Source organism: Ambystoma mexicanum, chromosome 1p (genome assembly GCF_040938575.1).
Source record: "Ambystoma mexicanum isolate Mex_15411 chromosome 1p, UKY_AmexF1_1, whole genome shotgun sequence".
Taxonomy (NCBI): Eukaryota; Metazoa; Chordata; class Amphibia; order Caudata; family Ambystomatidae; genus Ambystoma; species Ambystoma mexicanum.
Window position 1 is genome coordinate 244573293 of NC_090921.1, and position 22526 is coordinate 244595818.

The following is a 22526-nucleotide window of genomic DNA, read 5'->3' on the forward strand; positions in this document are numbered from 1 at the left end:
GGCACTCGTACTTTGCCAGTTTCAGTTTGCACAATCCGCTTGATTGACTAATCCTGTCCATTCTGAGGGCGCCCAAGCCTTCATTGCTCCCAGTTCAACAATCTCGGTTTACTCCGAGTTGCATGTGCAAGGAACATTGACAGTTTGCACAATCCCAATTAACACAAAGTTTGACCAAACACAGTATATTCCAAATGTTCATCTTAAACGTTACCCCCCATTTTACATTTCAATATGCTCTCAGTTTTCCAAATGCCAAAATGCTCCTAGTTTAACAATTGCTTTAGATTTTTGGTTTAGGGATTAGGGTAGGATTTCTTTACCTTCTGCGAAGTGATAGAAATACCATGACTGTTTTAGAACATATTATGTATATAGGTTATTTACAAGTTTACTAGTAGCGATAGCGATATTGAACACAAGTGCTACCTGCTCAAAAGAACGTATTGTATGCCACACGAGTGAATCGTATTATATAGTGCGTGCATTGTAGGGGGTGTAGTTAAAGGTGAGGGTCTATTGCCATTCCCTTCATGGAACTCCGGAAATCCTGCACCCCGCCCCCTCTGAAACCTTCCTATTGACACTGCGCCTCTTTTGCGCTCCTGTAATGGCCTTCCTAGTACAGTGTTAGCCCACCTCATCAAGCCCAGTAGCTGCTAGTGCTACCATTGCTGCATAACTATGTATTCAGTTGACCCCCACCCCGCCCCCCTACAGTTAGTGCATTATGTTTAATGGCTATTTTCTCCTGATTATCTCTAATTAAAAAGTACGTCCTAGAGTGAGAAATAATTCCAGCGTTTCATTTCTACAAACATCGGCATAGGGACAGGTGCAAGAACATCTGGGAGGTGCTGGTTAAGGATTTGGCAGTTCCTGCACCTAATGGGGGTGATTGAAAGGGATGCCTTTGCTTCTGCTCTCATAGCAGAGGAAGACAATGGGGGAAGGGGAGGATCCCTGATGCTCACCCAGGGATGTAGCAGAGCAGTTTCTCAGGTCTGATCAGTGGAAAATTACAGAAATATAACTTCAACAGGAACACATCTGCAGACCTCCTCTGTCCCTCCACCCCCACGAACCAGACCGACTCCTCTGTTCCCTCCCGAAGCCATGCCTCCTGCCTGGTACCTTATAGATGCACTCTATGTATAGTCTCCTGACACTACACTAAATAGTTGCTCCTACTAACTGTGTCCATATTATTGTATGCTATTGTTGTAACTCCTTGTTGTGCAGTACTCTGTTGCTTCTCGCTAGATTGGCTCAACGTGTATATGTGGTGTCTCAATCCTCCCCTGCACTGAAGTGGGTGAGAGGTCTCATCTTCAGAGCATTGCCCTAAAAAGGTTGCCTACCCGGTGCTTCACAGAATGTGAGACAGGGACGTCATTTCACCAAAATGCCAGGGGTGGCGGAAGTGATGTCACACAACCCTTGACCTCTGATGACATCACAGGAAGTGACATCACAGAAAGCAATGGAACACATCCTTGTATGCAATGATATACATTGCATACAAGAATGGATCACCATATGTATCATTAATATCAGTACGCATAGGCCCATATTACCAAAGTACTGTGAATGCAAGCAGACGTCCAAGGCCAAACAATAATGATGTGTTATTATATAGCACTTAGGCTTAAACACTTCATATAAAACAAATATACACACAATATCACCAAACCTGTGTTGCTATTCATTTATCAACCTCAGCAGGAAGAAAGGCTGTGTTGATTTAGCCGGGAGGCAAACCTGCAGATCACACACACATTGCAGCAGCGAGCGCTCTACCCACTGAGCTATATCTCCAGCTATAGTTACCAGAAAACCAGCAACTCCAAAAACAAAGAGCCACATGCTGCTGGCCACAGCCCAGGATGCTCCATTAAAAAAATGTGTTTTTGTTTAGTTTTTTTGGGGGTCGGCAAGGGAGACTACATGGGTAGCAAGGGAGACTTCAGGGGTCGCTGCAACCCATGGTGACCTCTAACAAACATCCCTGATGTGAGACCTGTACAGAAGTTGATTATGCCCCCCTTAAACTGAATGTAGTGGAGATAGACCCCCTCCACCTCGAAAAGAATGTTGATAACTTATTGGGTTGATTAATGACTCTAAAATGTTGCAGAAATTAGAATTACAGTGCTTTGCAGAAAAACACGTTTGAAAGACAATCTATTTTATGAGGTCAGAATGTCTTGAATAGTAGAAGGCTTGTTAAGTAGTATATGCTAAGTATATTTTACTAAAAAACTAGATTTGAATCTGACTTGGTATCAAAATATGACCAGAAATAGGGTAATCCACCATTTTGTGATACAAGCAAGCTGCTAAAGCTTATAAATCGCTTATTTTTCAATCCAAATCTGAACACTTTCATGCAAGGATTCAAGAAGCTAAATATCAATCAAAAGAAATGTTCTAAATTCTCAAAGAACGGAAAGACCCTCCAACTACGCACTCTGCTCAAGAGAGTGATAAGTGGTGTCAAGATATTCATGAAGGTTTTTCTGAAAAAACCTATAAACATCAACAGGCCATTGAAGTACAGACAAAACAGCTCTCTGAGCTTAAGGATATCCTCCCCATAACATCGACTGTTAAGAGTTACCTGTTGGATTGCCACTCGGATCTCTTCTCCTTTGAAAAAGTCACTGTTGTGGAGGTTCTGAAGGTTATCCACAAATTAAGGCAATGTTCCTATCAGGATGATATGTTCCCCACAAATCTGTTTAAAGAGTATGCAGATACTTTAGCACCCTGGGTAGTACAATTTGTCAACCAATCATTTAAAGTAGCTTATGTTCCTGCAAACCTTAAGGAAGCTTGGATTACGCCTCTTATAAAAAAGGGAAACTTGGATCCATCAATACCGGGCAATTTAGGCCTATAACCAACGTGCCTTTTTTGCTCAAAATTAATGATAGGATTGCTTATCTACAGTATCAAAAATACTAATGAACTACTGGCAAATTAACAATCATCTGGCTATATGGCCAAACATGGAACAGAGACTGCGCTTCTGGATCTCCAGGCTAACATCGCTAGTATCATTGATAAAGGAAACCCTGCCTTACTTATGCTCCTCGATCTCTCCTCTGCGGTTGATCTTATAGATCACGATCTCCTGGCCGAGAGATTGAGAAAAATTGACAAATGCTCTCCGTCAGCCATAAACTGGTTTAAATCATTCCATGGCCCAAGAATGAGTGCTGTTGTGAAGGGTAACTTCAGCTCCCTGAAAACATTGCTGACTTGTGGCATCCCGCAGGGATCGTGCTTATCACTGTTGCTTTTTAATATCTTCTAGAAACCTTCATGTGACATGCTCAAAAACATGGGTGTCCAATTTACAAACTACGCTCATGACACCCAGCTGGTTATTGAACTGTCAGGCTCTTGTGAAAAGGATGCACAAAGAGTTAATGAAGTGTTCAATGCTGTACAAAAATGGATGGCAAATAACTCTCTTGCGCTCGATGCGGCAAACACTGAACTCTTAATTCTTGGTACACATCAGAAAATAGGAAAGTTAAGCAAACAATACAAAACATTTAAGATTAAGAACAGCTACATTGAAGTTTCAGAGCATGTTAAGACCTTGGGTATCTTTATGGACTCACACCTCTCGTATAAAAGACATGTCACTCACCTCAACTCATCTTGTGCTTTTTATACCGATCTCATTTGGCAAATTCGACCATACTTATCCAAGCAAAACCAAGCGCTGATTGCAGGAGCCATAATTAACTCAAAATTGGATTACTGCAACAGTCGTTTAATGGGTATGTCTAAAGGCAGCATCACAAAATTCCAGACGATACAGAATGGTGCAGTTAGGGCCGTTTTGGGACTAAATAGATGGGAAAAAAATCTCTGCAGCCAGAAATAAACTTCACTGGCTACCTATCCAACAGCGAATAAGATTCAAATGCTCGGTTATGATCTATAATTGCCTGGCTGGCTCTGCCCCAAGCTATCTTGCAAAGAGATTAATCAAGGTTCCCGTTCGATGAAATCTTCGATCTAACGGAAAACATAACTTACAGCAACCACGTAAAGTCTTGGCAAGAGTAGGTGGCACCAATTTTGTTCATTGGGCTCCTACGATCTGGAATCTTTTGCCCTCTTTGATGGAAGATGATGGTCCTCATTACAACCCTGCCAGTACGAAAAGAATGGTGGGGGTAAAACCACTGCCACCGTTGTTTCCGGCCCAGCTGATTCAGAGTCCTGCAGGCGGGAGGCGTCACTCCCGCCAGGTCTGACCTGGCGGGTTTTACACCACCCCCTTGCAGGCGGACATGGAAACACTAACTCTGTCATAGACGGAACCAGTGTTCCATTGTCCCCATCCCCATGGAGTCCTATGGGACTCCATGGGTATGGGGACTTACAGAATTCCGCCTCCGGAATTACCGGGTCACCGGGGTTGCAATGCCCCGGTGATTCCAGGAATATCAGAGACGGAATGGTAATATGGGTCTGGAGGTTGCCTGCCATTTTTCCGGCACGGTTACCGCTGGACTTGTAGTGAGGCCCAGTGTCTCTCTTACCATATTTGAAAAACTACTCAAAACGCATCTGTTTGACGAAGGGGAAACTTAATAGCACTGGTTGCTTCTACCCTCCTGGAGATATTTGTTCCATGTTGTTTGTTTCTCGTGAGCACCTTGAGGCCCATGGGCGATAGATAGATAGATAGATAGATAGATAGATAGATAGATAGATAGACAGACAGACAGACAGACAGACAGACAGACATAGATAGATAGATAGATAGATAGATAGATAGATAGATAGATAGATAGATAGATAGATAGATAGATAGATAGATAGATAGATAGATAGAGAGATAGATCAGGCATTGGCAGGCGGTTCTAAAGATAGTGGATTTATGTGAGTCATAATGATATCAGTGGAGACACTTTGTATAAAAGTTCATACAGAGGACACAGGTAGAGAGAATGAGTGAGTAAAACCTGTTTAGACTAGTTCTGAGTGGCAGATAGGATGACAAATCACAAATAGGGAAATGGGTTGTACTTTTGATCAGGCCATCACCTCACCTCCCTAGACTGTACATAAGACAGGAAATGCGCAGAATTATAGCAGAGTCCCAGAGATGTCGTGGAAGCTGTATGGTGTGTCCTGCCTTTAAGAAAATAAAACTGATGTCTTTTGGAAACCAGTCTGAGGGTCCTGCTTTGCTTCAGAATGCCTCAAGACAAAAGACCCTGGAAGAAAAGGTAAAACATGCTATTGGGCCTGAAAGAGGGGGAGAGAGAGAAAGAGAGAGATGTTGGTGGGGCAAGCTGCAGTTGCCTGCACATCCCCAAAGAGAAGGGTCTTGCAGGCCTGATAGCACTGAAGAGGGCCTTGGCATCTAGGGGGTGGAGAGGGCAATTTTTTGGCAGTCTTCCAAAAAATATTTAAATTGGGGATTTTTCGGGGGTCTTCAAGAAAATGTATTTAAGTAATTATTTACCTACTTTTGGGAGACCCATTATAGAAAAAATGTTTTTTTGATTTTTCAGAAAGTTTTTATAAGTCAATTTTGGGAGACCACTCTTAGAAGAAATATTTTTGAGTTAATGTTTGAACAGATTTTAGAAACAATTTTTTATCACTTGTGGGGAACCCCCCTTAGAATTTTTTTGGTTGAGAAAAGCAATGTTTTTAGAGACAAATATAGTAGCTTAGAAGTAAACGGGACTGGGGTAAAAGTAGCTTTAGAGACAATAAGTGTTGTATATATTGAACAATTGACTAGAAGAGGAGCCAAGCAATTGTTTATTGAGAAAATTGACTTGAAGAGGAGCCAAGCAATTAAGAAGTATTGTGAGGAGGAGCTGCGATAAAAGTATACCAAGTGCCTGAGCTTTAAAGAGCTTAATAGAAGGAACAGAACCTAAAATCCCATAGAGGAAGCCATAGGAAATGAGTTTGAATAAAGACAAACTTAATGAGGTCTGTTCACACTACGTATGGGGTATTTTAGGGGTGAAATGAGTCTTTTGAGAGAAGACTAGAAATGCATGTGGCCGGCCAGTCTGTTATTTCTGTCAAAATCATATTTATGTGTTGTATTATGTGTTTTTTTTTTTTTTAAACTTCTGTTTATTGGCAGGTGGTCAAGACAGGTACAGCACATTTATCATGTAAGTGAGAACAAAAGGAAAACAGTATTACAGCATCAAAATACATTGCTTCATCGATAACGTAAGATTCACATTGTAGAGGGGAAAACACATATTGGAAAAAAGGATTCGTACTTATGCGGCGTGTGTCAGGAGGAGTCTAGTGGTGCCGGGGAAGGGGCTGATGTTCGTTCTGCGCCATCCTTGCCGTTTAGGTAACTACGGAATTCAGTCCATACATTTGCAGGGCGGGATGGAGCAGGCAGGGTGCCGATGTACTCCTCCTCGCATGTTTGTATCCACGTAAGGGCCTTCAGCCACATGTTGAGGGTGGGGGGTGTGTGGCGCTTCCAGCGTTGTAATATGCATCTTTTGGCAACCATAACACTGACATTCAAGAACCTCGACAATTTCCCTACATCTTCTCCCGTCCACATGCCAAATAGCAAGGCCAATGGGTCCATCTCTACCGGGGCCTCTATTATCTCGGTGAGCGCCTGTGTCACCTCCCCCCAGAACTTGCGCAGCGCCTCACAGGACCAAAACATATGGGCATGGTCTGCTTCGTTCGATTCGCATTTCGGGCATTTATGTGTCGAACTAAGCGTAAATTTTGCCACTCTGTACGGGGTGTAGTAGAGTCTATTGAGTAACTTGTATTGGATGCAGCGGAACCTGGCACTGAGTGATACCTTTCGCGTGTGTGCACACATCTTACCCCACATTTCATCAGTGATCTCCGTTCCGAGTTCTCTGGCCCATGACTCCCGTGGTGCCGGGGAGGTATTCTCTATTTTTCCCATCTGTATTTTATACAGGGAGGATACTATGCCCCTACAGCCTGCGGAGTTCGCTATGTACAGGAGTTCGGGTGAGTCAGGAGGCTCCTCTGGGAAGGCGGGCCACATTGTCCGCACCGCTGCTCTCAGTCTGTAGTACTGTAACAGGTCGAGCGCGGAGCCGGAGTGCCCGGGGCGTAGTGTTAGAGGGGTAATGAATGAGCCTTCAGGGTAAAGGTCAGTCAGGGCACGGTACCCCAGGCTCTCCCATCGCTGGGAGAGGTGTTGGTCATGCGTGGGGGTTAGGCCAGGAAATTGCCATAAGGGAAGCCACTTATAGTATGTGCGCCGTACTGGACTGGGGGAGAGGATATTGTTCCAAGCCCTAATCGTGGATGCTACCGGGTCCCATGGGGCATCCGCGTGGTAACCATGGTGCAATAGCAGGGTCATGATGTGGGTGCCGTCTCCCGCCATTCTTTCCAATTTGACATGTGGGGGCGGGTCGGGGTGTGTGTACCACTGGGTAGCATGCTGGGCCTGCGCAGCGTTCCAGTAGAAAGCTAAATCGGGGGCAGTAAAGCCTCCCTTCTCGTACGGGAGGGTCATATGTTGCCACTTCTTACGGACCGCCCCCGAGTGCCAGAGGAATTGGGCGAACGACGCATGGAGCCTCTTGAAATACTGCTTGCCAGGCCAAACTGGCACATTTACAAATATATAGAGTAGCTTGGGTACCGCGATCATCTTTATTAGGGAGAGTCTACCAGCGAGGGATAGAGGGAGATTGCACCACTTGAGCATCTTGGTTTCAATGAGCAGCGCCGTTGCTTTGTAGTTATCTGCCAGCAGGGAGTCTCCAGCCCTTGACACCTGAACCCCGAGATACTTAATCCCAGACGGGGACCAGCGCAAGGGGAACTCGCAGGACGGTTGCTGAGTTGTTCTAGTGAGGGGGAAGATTTCGGATTTTGAGTAGTTAATAGTGAAGCCCGAATAGGTGCCTATTTTTGTTATGTCTCGGATGATGGGGTCCAGGTGTGTGGAGGGTTGTCTGACGTAGAGGAGGACATCATCCGCGTACAGCAAGATGATTTCCGGTGTGCCCTGCAAGCGGATGCCCTTATTAGTATGACGGTTTCTGACATGATCGGCCATGGGTTCAATGGCGAGTGTAAAGAGGATGGGGGAGAATGGGCAGCCTTGTCGGAGTGCCCCTATGCAACGCGAAGGGGGGAGAGGGGACGGAGTTGACTAGCACCCTTGCCGACGGTCCCGTGTATAACAGCTGTATGTAGGCGATCATGTTCGGCCCGATTCCCATTTTCTCCAAGACGGCCCATAAGTATTGCCACGAGACCATATCGAACGCCTTTTGGGCGTCCAGTGTGACTGCCACAGCATCCGCGTTTGGGTCAATTCTCGACATCACGTTGAATAGGCGCCGGATGTTAAGTGCTGTAGAGCGGCCAGGGACAAATCCACTCTGGTCGGCGTGGACTAAGTGGGGCATTAGTGGGAGGAATCTGTTGGCGATTACTTTGGCAAAGATCTTCATATCAGTGTTGATGAGGGATAGGGGTCTGTAGGAGCCGCATTCGTCTGGGGGTTTCCCTGGTTTAGGGAGGACAGTGATTAGTGCTTCTCTTAGGGAGGGGGGGAGGGAGTGTGAGCGGAGTGATTCGGTCCAGACCTCGTGTAGTGACGGCGCTAGTATGGCCACATGCTCTTGGTAAAACTCAGATGTGAGTCCGTCGGGGCCAGGGGCTTTGCCCTTAGGGAGATCTGAGATCACCCGGACTATCTCTTCTAGTGAGAACGGGGCGTCTAGGAGTTCCCTGGTGTCCTGGGAGATCAGGGTCATAGGGATGGATTCCAACAGGTCGTCAAGGTCGCGGGTCGAGTGCTCTGGCTGGGGGCCGTACAGGGTGGCATAAAAGTTGGCAAAAGTGTCAAGAATAGCATGGTCTGCCCATTGTCTGGACCCATTATTATCGATAATGCTATCTATACGAGTCCCGCCTCCCTCGGCCCGGACCAGCCTAGCCAGGGTTCTGCCAGGCCTGTCTCCCTCGCCATATCTACGGGTGGCTGCAGGGCGGGTATGGTATCTCACTTCGCTAAGGGCATGTGCCTCAAATAGTTCCAGTTTCCGTCCTAATTTTCGCTAGGGTGGCAGGTACTGGCCTGGAGGCATAATCCTGCTCCAAAGTTTTGAGTTTAGATTCGGAGCGGCTTAAGGCCTGTCTTATGGACTTGAGGACCCCCGCTTCTCTGGCAATACACATTCCCCTGATGTAGACTTTGAAGGCCTCCCAGCGGGTCCCAACGGACGTGTCGGAGGCCTTGTTGGTTTCGAAGAACAGGCTTATGTCAGCCAGTATCTCTGCTTTAAAAACGATGTCTGATAGGGCGTCGGACTTAAAACGCCAAGCGGGGCGAGTCCCTGCGATGAAACCCAGCTGGATCTGGAGCAGCACAGGGGAGTGATCGGAGAGTGTGCGCGCTAGAATCTTGACTTCGGACACCCTACCCATCCGACTGCCCGACAGGAGGAATAGGTCTATTCTTGAGGAGCTGTCGTGTACCGTGGAGTAAAACGTGTAGTCCCTCTCCTGGGGGTGGAGTGTTCTCCACACATCGTGTAGTTCAGGGAGCTCATGTGGGTAAGCAGCCGCTTGGCCGCTCGGGCTACCGGTCTCTTGGCCGTGGTTGTCCTGTCTAGGGCTGTGTCGAGAATGAGATTCATGTCGCCCCCCCACACAATGGGAACGTCGACATATTTCATGAGAATGCCGTACACCATGTCCATGAAGTCGGGAGAATCAATGTTGGGAGCGTACGAGTTCACAAGCAGGCATTCTTCGCCGGCTAATGAGCACTGTAGGATCACAAATCTGCCCTCGGGGTCAATGTGGGATGTGTGAAGTGTGAATCTGATTGATTTGTGGATGAGAGTGAGGACGCCTCTGGACTGGGTGGAGAACTGAGTATAGTACCTGTTGTGGCCCCAGGACTGTGCGAGGTTTGAAAGCCAGGAGTTTCTTAGCATGAGTCTCCTGCAGCAGGAGAACCTTGACCCCATGCCTTTGTGCATAAGCCGCAATTCTGCGAGATTTGGTGAAGTTGGTCAGCCCCCGTACATTCCACGACAATATTCTAATAGCCATAATAATGAGTTACGGGACATCCCAGGCGTGTATTCTCACTTTGAGCTTAAAATGGTGCACTGTGATGCAGCAGGCCTGCCGCCCTGTCGCACCGGTCCAGACCAACCCGCCTTTTTGCGAACAACAAACCCCAACTTTCCCACCCCCCACCCTCACTGCCCAGTGATACCAAGCAGTGTATAGGCAACCACCCTGAAGCGAAACTGCGTGCCATCCCCAACTCGGCAACGCCTGGAGTGCAGCCCAATGGGGGCTCGAACACAACTTTACTGCCATCAACGGCCTTGAAGCTGCAGTGGGGGCTGCTGCTGCCGTCTAGCACACCCATAATAGGACTTTGAGTGAATGTCAACATACACATTCTTACCAGCATCGTTAGATAATTTAAGTGGAGGTTACAGGTAGCGGATAACCGCAGTTTTCAGTATAGCAAGGACGAAGTGGAGTCCACTGCAGGGCCGTGGACAGCGGTGCAGCCCTGGCCCTGGGGTAGTTTTCTGGGTCCGGCCATGGAATCATGAAGCACAGGGCGGCGGCACCCCCAGGGTGGGAAATACTTGCAAAATTGGCGGGGGCCTTAAGCGGCCGGCTGGTGGGATGACCGGGGGGGGCCGCCCCACACCAGGAGAGCCGCGGCACGGCCCCATCCTCCACCCAGGGTCAGCGGAGGAGCCTAGAAATTACGGCGTCAGTCGTCGTCCATCCGTTCCTCAGGCGGATTCACCAGGGGGACCTCATCCGGGACCGTGAAGAAATAGCTCTTGTTGCGGTGGATAAATTTCAGGCGGGCAGGGAAGAGCATAGAGTACTCAATTTTCCTATCTCTCAGCATCTTCTTAACCCCGCTGAACCTGCGTCGCTCCATCTGGACTCCCACCGAAAAGTCAGGGAAAATTCTGATGACTTGGGATTCCAACCTTAGTTCACCCCTCTCCCTGGCCAGGCGGAGAATGTGATCCCTGTCTTTGTAGCTGAGTAGTTTAGCGATGATGGGCCTGGGGAAGTCTCCGGGCTTAGGGCGGGGTGCCAGGGAGCGGTGCGCTCTTTCAACGGTGAAGAATGGGGAGAGCTCAGGGTTGCCCAGGAGGTCCTTGATGAGCTGCTCAACAGCGGTCTCCATGCGGCCCTTGAGAGCGGATTCGGGAACCCCCACTATTCGGATGTTGTTCCGCCATGATCTCGATTCAAGGTCATCGTTCTTGGCCTTGACCTGTTTCATGTCGCGGACGAGCTCTGAGACCATGGTCTGGAGGGTGTGGATGTGATCTTCGTTGGTCCCTATCCGCTGCTCTGTTTCCGTGAGCCTGGACCCATGCTGGTCGATTTGGGCGCGTAGGGAGGCGACGTTAGCATTAATATCGTCCAGCTTTTCATGGAAGGAAGCAAAGTTTTTGGCCATGGACTCCATCATGGTAGCGAGGTCTGGTTGCGGGGGGTCCGGGAGTGTCTCGCCATCCTCCTGTGTCGCGGAGGAGGACGCCGGGTCCGCTCGATGGGCTGGCTTGGTAAATTTGTCCATAGCGCCCGCCTCGTTGGCGCCCCGCGCCCTGTTGGACATTGTTGTGGTGGGGGGTTCCCAGCGACTCCGGCAGAGTCAGAGACGGGCAGCGGCCGTGGAGGCGATGAGGCGAAGGCGGGACTGCAGCCACTAATCCCCAGTATTGTAGGCACAGGGGAGCCAGCAGTGACCTCGTAGGGTGGGGGGGCGGTCGACAGCGTGGCCACCAAGGTGGTGTAGGTTGGCAGGGGGAATGCGTGGTCCCGGGCGGTGTAGTTTTCGCGGGGGGAATAGGCCCCGATTGTCCAGGGAGCCCAAGGGCCCCGCGTATCCTATGCGGCCACCGGGTGCCAGGCCGGGCCCTAAGCGCAAAGTGGAGAAAGCAGGTGGGGGCAAAGCCCAGCAGCAGGTGAGGGAGACCCCCAAGCGGAGTTAGCTATGGCCGGAAGGGACCGGGGCCCAGTCCGGGAGGCGTCAGGGAGGACAGCGCCCAAGCACCCACCTCAAGGCCTCCGGGAATGCTGTGTTTGACGTGGGCCCACAGCGGCAGCAGTGCTTCAGGGCGATCCTCGTGGCAGGCTGGAGAGGTGGGGGTTCCCAGCAGCGGTGTCCCGGAGATGCGTCGGGCAGCCCTCTCGGGGGCCGGCGCCCAGCTCCCCCACCAGCGAGAGCGGGCGAGCGGTCCGTCCTCCTCCCGCGGAGTCGCCGCTCAGTCCGGCGCGGGGCCCACCAGGTGCCACAAGCCGCGGCAGTCAGGAAATCCACGAGGCCGCAGCAAGGCCAGTCTCCCTCGCGGGGGGGCCTCGCTGGCGGTAGCGGGCTGTAGCGTGGGAGGAGCGGGACCCACAGCTCCTCCTGACAATGTAGATTCAGGGAAGCCCACGGGGCGATGGATCCGCGGTCAGCGGCGCGGGAGGCCCCCGGAGCCGCTTCTCCCTCCGGCGGTGGCTGGGCCGCAGCGGATCCGGGAGGCCTCGGACGGCCCCGGGCCGCGGAAGTTCGGGTCCCGGGCGCCGTTTCGACTCGGGATTGCGGGAGAATATAGCGGACAGCGCCGCTAGTCGAATCGTTGTCGTGTCGTGCAGCAGGCGGACCGGATTCGTGCTGGTGCAGCAAGGATTAGGTGTGCAGTGACGGAGCTCCGACGCTAAGCGGCCATCTTGCTTGGCTGCTCAACAGCGCCCCCTATTATGTGTTTTTTGTGTGCACTGTATATTTGTTTATGATTTGGGATTAAGAAAAATGCATTTTTATTGATTTAGAAAAATTGTCATCAAGCCAGAAATTAAAGTGATCAATTATGGGAAAAAAAGAAATAAATATGTGCTATGGATCAAAGTACATAGGGGCGCATTGTTTAAATTTTGATAAAAATTATATTTAGTGGAAGAAATGAAGAAACAAGTGAAAAAAGTGAGTCACTTTGAACCTTTGTAAAAACAAAAATCCAGTAAGTATGGGGTTAATTCTTGTATTTGCTAAAAATAGATAAGCAGAGCTGCTTAATTAACCTCACACAATAACATTTTGCACTTTGTTTTTCAGAAACCAAGGACAGAGAAAGAATGCTTGTCTGAGGAAAGAATGATTTGTGCTTTCTAAAAATGCATAGGTACTTACATATCTCTGCAGCAAGAAGATGCAAGGAGGCAGAAGGTTAATCTTTTATATTTATGGAGTTAACATTTTTAAGGACTTCAAAAATGTTGGACGGTATAAAACTGCACCGGATTGTTTTGTAAACTGAGCCCCCAGATAAAACTGACATGTGATAAAAAATGATGGGGTTTTTTCTTCTGAACTACTTAGCTACAGAGCAGGGAGAATGGTTAAGTGTTTTGCTTTAAGGGATTACAAAGACAATCAACACAGTTAGATGAGATAATTGATGTTCGCAGTGAATGGTTATTTGAATGGAATGTGATTTAGACTATGTGCGACACAGTGCTAAAAAATCACAGAAGCTGTTTTTGAATTATAAGAAGGGGATCGATTATGTGGTGAAATCATGAGTGAAGTGTCATGGTTATTTGAATACTTGTTGCATAGGCTGTGTCACATTTGTGAGGGCAGTGCCTCAGTCATGCCAAAGCTAACTGACAATGAATGCCTTTTTGACAAACGTATTATGATAAGTATTTATAGGATATTTGGTGTTATGCACTGCAATGAGAAGAGAAGGAGGCATGTTATCCTTTAAAATGACGTTTTTTTTTATGTGCGCCATAACTGAGTTGAGAATGGAGATGATAGCATGCATGCGAGTTTAAAAAATGCATCAAATACATTTGTACAGTAGACAGATGTCAAGAAAGGAAGAGATGTTCCCAGTGATATATATATATTATGTCTGAGAATTTCAAAGACATTTGGAAATAAAATCAGAGAAAAGGTGCCCAGGAGCACACAATTCGAGAGAGGTATAGCTGAGATTCAAATTGTGTTTTTGTGTGTAAAATACAGCACAAAATATAGCAATGTGCTAGTGGATAGTGGTTGGACCAGGCACAGTAAATAAGTTGTGGGAAATTACAGAATTCAATGGGAGAAAACAGTATTTGACAGACATTTCTGAGCTAAAATGACAAATTTGGAAAAATATTCAAATGCAGTTTAAAAAGAAGCGGTAAAGCATTGAAGGAAGTGCTAGCAGGCTGTACCGACATATGCAGACATCCATGAAGATGCACTGACATGAGAAAGAACTCACATGCAGACACATATACAAAGGTATACATTATTTTATGAAAGTATAAGTAACCTGTGCACTATGGACAATGCATTTGGGAAACGTGCACGCACACTTACTCATAAGCTCAGAGAAGATAATAAGTATTAAAGTGGAAGAATCGAAAATGAAAAATGCGTATTACAGCTGCAAAAGGGATCACCATTAAAGGCAGTTCCGCAGTGTATGACGACATATTTGCATGATGCATGTTCAAGAAAAAAAGTTAGACGAGTAGCTATTGAGCTAGCGCTCTTTAAAGTATAGATTAGGAGGAGAAAGAGGAGTTACCTCTTAGCGATCATACTGTTCAATGTATGCACAAGAGGGGGGTGAGGAGCCTTTAGCTCCACCCACTGCGTCTGAACAGAGGGTGATAGTAACACAGGTGAAGGGCTGTACCCATTCTGGGAGCTCAAGGCAGTACTAAGATATAGCAACCCGGCAGATTGTGCAAAGCAGCGACGAGAGTCAGGAAGAGATATATTGAGAGAGATGGAATCTCCAAAGTCCCAAGGGACAAGGAGAGACGCAACAAGGGAAGAAGCAATAACTGATGGGTTAGCACACATATAGAACAAATGAATGGGTGGTTGGAGTTTGCAGAGACTCAATGGTAAGAGCATTGAGGACACAAGAGTACACAGCACTGATTGTCTGGAAAAAGAAGTAATGAAAAATGTACAATCCAGTAGTGACAAAAGAGAAGGTCTCTTCTCGACACATAAGTCGAAAGTAGATCTATTTAGATTAGATTTGGAGGATGAGGCAGACTCAAAAAGCATTTAATAAGAATTATAGGAGTCTATCATGATACAAGACAGAAGAAAGTCTTGCATGGGAAGGTTAAAAATTGATCGATTCAACAGTACAGAGTGATACGGCATGAGGAAAGCCTCACGCAGTGTAGGACCCAAGGAGTTGTCTTTTAAATAGACTGACTCTGAATAGAAATAATGAAATGAAAGGGTGTACATGATGGAATTAGAATGTGGCAAAAGGGATGAGAGAACACATTTATGATGAGGTATGTAATATATGTAGCTTCATAGAAAGCTTTAAAGGAGTAAAAAAGTAAAGCGCTCGGATTTAGACCTCCCTATATCTCGGGCGACAACCTTGGTGATGTGGCTAAATCGACCTTATAATAGGCAGTTCCATGGTCAGAGGGGGGAGGTGCCATTGTATGTGAGAAGTTTAAGGCCATTGCCAGGTAGAAGGCAGTGCAGGACTATTGTCTCTACCATGAGCAGAAAACGATAGGTGACAAATGTAAGCATTGGGATTTTTTTACAGTCTTTTTGTTAAAGAAAGGATGTTTTCGAGGAAGAGGCTTCCAGAATAATCAAGCAAATTACCAGAGTAGCCCAGGTGGGTTTCAAAGCATGCAGAAGAGTAGTCAAAACATGCATGAGGGGCAAATTAGGAGACATCCTGTAGGTTGGACATGCAGTATGTTAGAGCACCTTGCACGCATGTGTAGGAGAAGAGGATTCATGCAGAAATTGGCAATTTTCAAGAGGGGGGACAGCTCACAAGACAAGGAAGGGTTTCGCCCAGGATCAGACATTGTATTAGACATACGCGCTAGGAGTGTAGCAGGTACAGCAGTTTCGGAAAGGTGCAAAACAGATTTACTGTAGAGGGCAAGTAAGTGAGCACACATGCAGGCTCAGCAATGTGCAAACACAGAATAAACAGTTACACACAGGAGTGAAAGTGCTGGGTTTAACAGAGAGAAATTATTTTACAAAGACATGGGTATGCATGCATCCACACTAGAACAGCCTCACAGGGTGACTTGATGCATTCAGAATTGTTAGTGGCGCTAGGCCTCAAAAGGTGCTGAGAATTAGTATGGCAAAGGGAGAAAAAATGTTGTTCTAGCGGTAGACATTGGGACTGTATGTCCATAAAGCAAAGACAGAAAGGTGGTGAATGAATATTAGAAGATTGAGGGTGTTTATTGAAGACTATAAATGTAGTTTTGCTTAGTAAAGAACTAGTAGTCTCTGGAGGAGCGTGTGTGGTGACACATTTTTGGTATATGTGTAACAGGCACCTGCCAACGGTTTAAGGAAAGGACTGGATAATACAAGCCTAAGCATGATGATGTGGTTTAGGTGATTTAGGAAAAGCGTGTTTTGTTTTGCTTGGGAATGCACCATTTGAATATGGATGCATCCATAGGGGCATGTACAGGGTAAAAGGCTGATGAGACGGTTCTGGTAGAAACCAAAGGTTTTTATTGTTGTAGCAAAAGCGCGGTATTATAGATAAGTGTGTGACCTAGTGGAATAGTGGTGAGGGCATTTGTTGAATTTAGTGTCAGACCATGGATATTTATGAACAAGAGAGGGTAGGAGGGAGATGACCTTCATAGAATTAGAAACAGCCAAAAAGTAAGGAAATATGGCAAATGATCAAGGCTTGAATAATAAAAATGGATCATGGAGGACAGTAATGGTTGTCATGAAAAGGTTTAGGTTAAGTAACGTGACAGATGGTGATATATTTAGACAGGGCTTAATAGAGTACGAAGTGGTGCTTTCTTCAGGGACATCACACATTAAAAAGAAAGAAAATGAAACATTTTAGTATATATGGCGATAATGTAGTAGAGTCCAGTATAAATTAAAGAAAATTGGAGAGAGTGTCAAAAATGGTAGGTGGACTTTGGGCCTTTTGGCATAAGTCCAGAAAAATGAATTAGGAGAAGATGAAAATAAATAATGCATTCTAACCAGTATGGGAATAAATAGCTCAGTTTAAAAAATTGGTATAATTTGGACAATATAAATAAATAAAAATGAATGAAAGGAAAAATGAATGAAGAAATGATTGGATGAATGAAGGAATGGGCCTTAAATCAAAAGGGAGCATAACAAGAAGCAAAAATTCAAAATTGAAAAAACAAATAGCATCAGTGAGGGTTAAATGTCAACATTGAAAAGCTGCTCAGAGTAATAAAAAAAGAAATATAAAGTACCTGGGAACAAAAAGGAGTATGGTTGACCAAAATTGGGTTAACCAGACAAAGACAATTTTGTACAGAGCCAATTCGAGAAGAACGTACAAGGGTAAGTAAATCACCATTTTTTGAGTGCCTGTAACAATGTTTGTTCATAATCATGGACCTTGCATGAACATAGGAGGAATGTCTGCATGGCATTGATAGGAAAAAAGACAGTATATTATAACACAGGTAGTTGTTAGTGAACAGGGAGAAGAGAAAAGAAAAAAGAGAGAAGTAAATACTGGTTCACACCACAGGGTGTGGGCACACTGTTGATCATTTTTTAAAAGTAAGAGGACCCAGGTGAGTAACAGAAAAAGAGGCAGATAGAGACACAGGGCCTCATTACGAGGTAGGAGGTAGCCATGGTGCTGTTAGCACCATGGCTCCCCCCTTACCGCATACCGGCTCTGGGTTCTCGGAATGGGTACTTACCGGGAGGACCCGGTAAATCCCCATTCTGAGAACCATTCCCCATTCCCATTTGAGCCCCTACAGGGCTTAATGGGAATGTGGAAGGAGCTAATAACGGGCCCGCTAATGGAGGACCCGTTATTAGCTCCCTGGTCCCTTAGCAGCTCTCCCTAAGGGACCGCGTAATGCAGCGGTAAGGGGTTAACGGCAACAGCACCCTTACCGTTGCCGTTAACCCCTTACCGCCGACCTCGTAATGAGGCCCACAGTGTCTTCAATTATGTAGCCATTTTTTCCCAAAATAGGTGCAATCGGGGGTAAATCAGAGTAGTATATAGATGAAAGCATGGCCACTTCAGACAACGTAGAACATAGAAGACGTAAAATGAAAGGTGGGTAACCTTTTATACATTTTAATAGTTGGCAGAATGCCAACAAGGATAGAGTTTAAACACATATATACAAATATTTAAGGAAGGCAAACGATGAGTGTCTTATTTCATAGTATGAAGGCACATAGTAAGAATTGGTGCCATAGTCTAGGAAAATCAGGGGTAGATTAGATTAGTATAGTGGGTTAAGGAGGAGATAATGTGCAGCAAAACATTTAGTTTGTCTCAGGATGAGGACAAAGCACAGAAGAAAAAGACCATGGTCCAACATGATTGGGAGAAAGATGGCGAAGCAAGGCTGGATAAAGCATTTACAGTTAAGCAGCAAGCATTTACAGTTAAGCAGCAAGCATTTACAGCTAAGCGGCAAGCATTTACGGTTCAGCGGGAAGTATTTACAGCAAAGCAGAGAACAAAATGAAGTAGTAGCCCTAGTGTTGAATAGGGCTAGTGAAAAATGTTATTGTTTTGTGCACCAACGAATTAGGGATAGCCTGTGAGTTAAATGGGCTGAAAAAAGATAGAAGTGAATCCAGAAAATATGTTTTTGTTAGCAGCAAGGAGAGAGAATCTAGGTTAGGAAGTAACTTGACTTCCTTGCCAGTACCCAAATGACTATTGTCTCTATTTCGATTTTTAACAGAGAACAGGGATCCCTGATAAAAGATGTCCTCGTCTGCTACGGATGTGCCTAGGAGATGGAGAAGACGACGACATGCCTTTTTTTTTAAATTATGTATTAATGTTTTTTGAGTACCTCTACATTTGAGAATGTCGATTTAGAGGGACAATGAAAAAGTCCCCTGAATGGACAGAGATCATATATATAAAAAGAAAGCCCAAAAGATATAAGGGCAGAGAAAATGAGACAGGCAAACGTATGTATTGCCTAAAAATATAGACACAACTGAATACGTTTATTGTAAACAAATCAAGTTCCAGCAGGCTGACAAAATACAGTGAAAATAAATATGAATGTGTACGAGAAAGGGAGAAAATTAGTAGCTTTAGTACACAAAGAACTAATTTGTCTGATGAAGTTTTGTCTAGGCAGGGATGTCTAGAAAATGCTTAAAAGTAGTTTTTCTAGGAGGCAGGGATGTTCAAAAAATGTTGTCTAAATTAAGTTTTGTCTAGAATGCAGGGAATTTTGACAGGATATATAAAAGGGTTTTAAGGGGTTGGGTTGAGAGAACATTTATTGATAATAGAGACATACTTATTTGTCAAAGGAAACTGATTTAGTTTTATATTACAGGTGGACAACGAGGGACCTATGGGACTCAGAGAATTGGCAGGATCTATCCACATGATCAGAGAGAAGTCACTGAATAACCCAACCACATGCCCAATTTTAAAGTACAAATGTTCAAAACCATTCTGCAAAAGATTCCCCCATCCTTGCGTTCCCTTGCTAAAATGTCCCCTCTTACTGACTTTTACGATTGCTCCATGGAAAAAGAAGACACTAAAATGCGAAAGTACCGGCCTTTGGATTAAAGGGCCCAAGGACTTGCTGCAAAGCAGCCAAAAAAGAGGACAAATTTAACAGGACAAACGGTCAGTGGATGCTAAACCGAGATGAGTCGGGTAAAAAGACGTGCGAGTGGAAGATGTATTGATGAGAAGAAAAATACACGTTGAACACTGAAAATATTTATGGGCAAGACAATGGGAGCAAGAAAAATATGTCATGGGGTGGGAGTGACGGATAAAATGTGGAGTATATATCACATGTGAATACTATGGGCCTCATTACACGGTAGGCGGTAGGGATTTACCGGTACCGGTAAAATACCGGTACCGGTAAATCCCTGCCGCCTTACTACGAGGTCCCTTAGCGGGTTGGAGTTTTAACGCCTGCTTTTTGCAGGCGTTAAATACCAACCCGCTAAGGGACCTCGGAGCTAATTACGGCACCGCTAAATTGCGGTGCCGTAATTAGCGCCTTCCCCATTCCTATTGAGCCCTATGGGGCAGAAATGGGAATGGGGAAGGGCAATGGCGGAAGGGGGATTTACCGCCCCTCCAACCTTGGGATGGGGCGGTAAATCCCCTTTCCGCCAAGGCGGTGCCGGTATTTTACCGGCATGAGCCATGGCGCTAATAGCGCCATGGCTCACCGCCTACCGTGTAATGAGGCCCTATATGTTGAATGGGCTAATGGGTTACCTCAAGGAGTGACTGTCTCTGAAAAATGTCATAGTGGCTGTAAAAATATCTGAGGCTTGTAGTTAGTTTAAAGTAAATTGTGGAATGAAGGTGGGGCTCAGATAAAAGTAAATACAAGTAGTTTTTAGGGACACATACATGTTTAGATTAGGAGAGTATAATGTGTTAGTATTGACGTTGTAGAAATGTGTTAGGATACCTCTGAGGTTGAAGTAAATTGTCTCATAGAAAAAGGATGATTAGGTCAGAGATGTGTAGGTACATTGAAAATTGAGGAGGGTGGACATGGGTATAGTTGTATGTATTGAGTAGATGACTAACTACTATACAGAGGGAGAAGTGTACAGAAGTGGATTATGCCCCCCTCAAACTGAATGTAGTGGAGATAGACCCCTCCACCTCAATCCGAATGTTGATAACTTATTGGTTTGATTAATGACCCCAAAATGTTGCATAAATTAGAATTATAGTGCTTTGCAGAAAAGCGCTTTTGAAAGACGATCTATTTTATGAGGTCAGAATGTCTTGAATAATAAAAGGCTTGTTAAGTAGTATATGCTAAGTATATTTTACAATGAGTGAGTGATAATGGCATCTGTGGAGATTTTCTTTTATAAAAGTTCATAGAGAGGACACTGGTGGGGAGAATGAGTGAGCAAAACCTGTTTAGACTAGTTCTGAGTGGCAGATAGGCCGACGAATCACAAACAGGGAAAGGGGTTGTACTTTTGATTAGGCCATCACCTCACCTCCCTAGAGTGTATATAAGACAGGAAATTCACAGAATTATAGCAGAGTACCAGAGATGTTGTGGAATCTGTATGGTGTGTCCTGCCTTGAAGAAAAAAAAAATAACTGATGTCTTTTGGAAACCAATCTGAGTGTCCTGCTATGCTTCAGAGTTCCTTCTTTACCCAGAGAGGCAAACGCCCAGAGATGGTGATGGGACCCTGATTTACAGACCCCTTATACTTGTTACACCCACCAGAAAATACAAGCATTGGCAATGCCAACATTTTCGGCTTTTGTGTAGGCATGGAAAAGGCACCTACCAGGCACTGCATGAAGGTATTAACTGCTGTTTGATAGTAGCACATGCAAAATGGTGCAATTAACTGGCCATGTAATAGCAATGCCTGACAAATGCCTAATATTTATGCACAAAGGCGCTTTATAAATGCAATTAACATAACATAACAAACCAAAACTGTTGGCTTTACCAATGTTTGTTTTAACAGGACTTCAGTGACTTCATTGAAGGACACGCAGAGTGCTTATAAATCGATTTGCTTAAGGCAGACCTGTCTAACACATTTTTATTACACCAGTAACTGAGCACAATGTTTGATGGTAAGGCTAGAAAAAGAGTTCCCACGAGGAGATGTTTTGTTCGGGGAGGGGCAGGAACTGGGTGGAAATAGCCTTCGGGCTTAACATGGCCATGGGCAGTGAATGGGAGGGCAAATAACCAAAAGGCACCTACAAGCTGTGTGTCCTTCTTCATATGCCATGTACTCTAATGCAATGGTTGAGGCTTGTGGGTGTCGCAAGCCACACCTAACAGCCCAAACTAAAATAGACTGGCACATTTCTGCAATGCCAAAGAATGTTTTATGGGCGAAAATGCAAGCTACACAAAAAAGTACCAGAGAAAGCTTGTCTAACCAATTTTGTAAAGTGCATGTTTATGGTGTGTTTGGTGACATTTTCTTGAAGAAAGCAAACTCAAATTTCTATTCTGTAGAATTGCCTTCATGTGAGCTTGTGCTGTTAACTTGTCTTGTTTCTTCATCCTTTTGGTTCCCTTTCTAGGATAATGTACGCTCTACACCCCCTCTTTCATTTTTGCTCCTTTTTTTAATGATTTTATGCTTTCTCCTACCAAATGTTTGCACCAGGGCAAGTGCCTATTTGCATGGTATGGCATTAGAACCAGGGTAAACATTGCCACACTGCAAAAGACCTTTCTTTAATGCATTTTATGACCAAAGTAATTTTAGCCCCAATTCAGAAAGCACCCCGTTAGTACAATATGAGAATTCATGCTGTGAAGAGTCTTTCTCGCTCGTGTTTTTAAGGCATTGTTGCACCGTTCTCCTTTTATTCTCACATGCATTTTGTTTGCTTTGTGTTTTGCTTCTGATTTCATCAATACGCAAGTGTTTAATTCCTCGCATGTTTTCCTCGTGTCACTTTCATTGCGCTCTC

The 22526-nt window shown here is 45.4% G+C and overlaps 1 long non-coding RNA gene across 5 annotated transcripts in view; it reads left to right on the forward strand.

Moving 5' to 3' along the window:
* The window catches only part of LOC138568670 (uncharacterized), a 106165-nt gene extending 85293 nt beyond the window's left edge, over positions 1-20872 (forward strand). For all 5 annotated transcript variants that reach the window (XR_011302974.1, XR_011302975.1, XR_011302973.1 and 2 more), the window contains 2 exons: positions 13142-13252; positions 19405-20872. This is a non-coding gene — a long non-coding RNA (uncharacterized lncRNA). The remainder of the gene's footprint in view (positions 1-13141; positions 13253-19404) is intronic.
* Positions 20873-22526: the final 1654 nt, after the last annotated feature.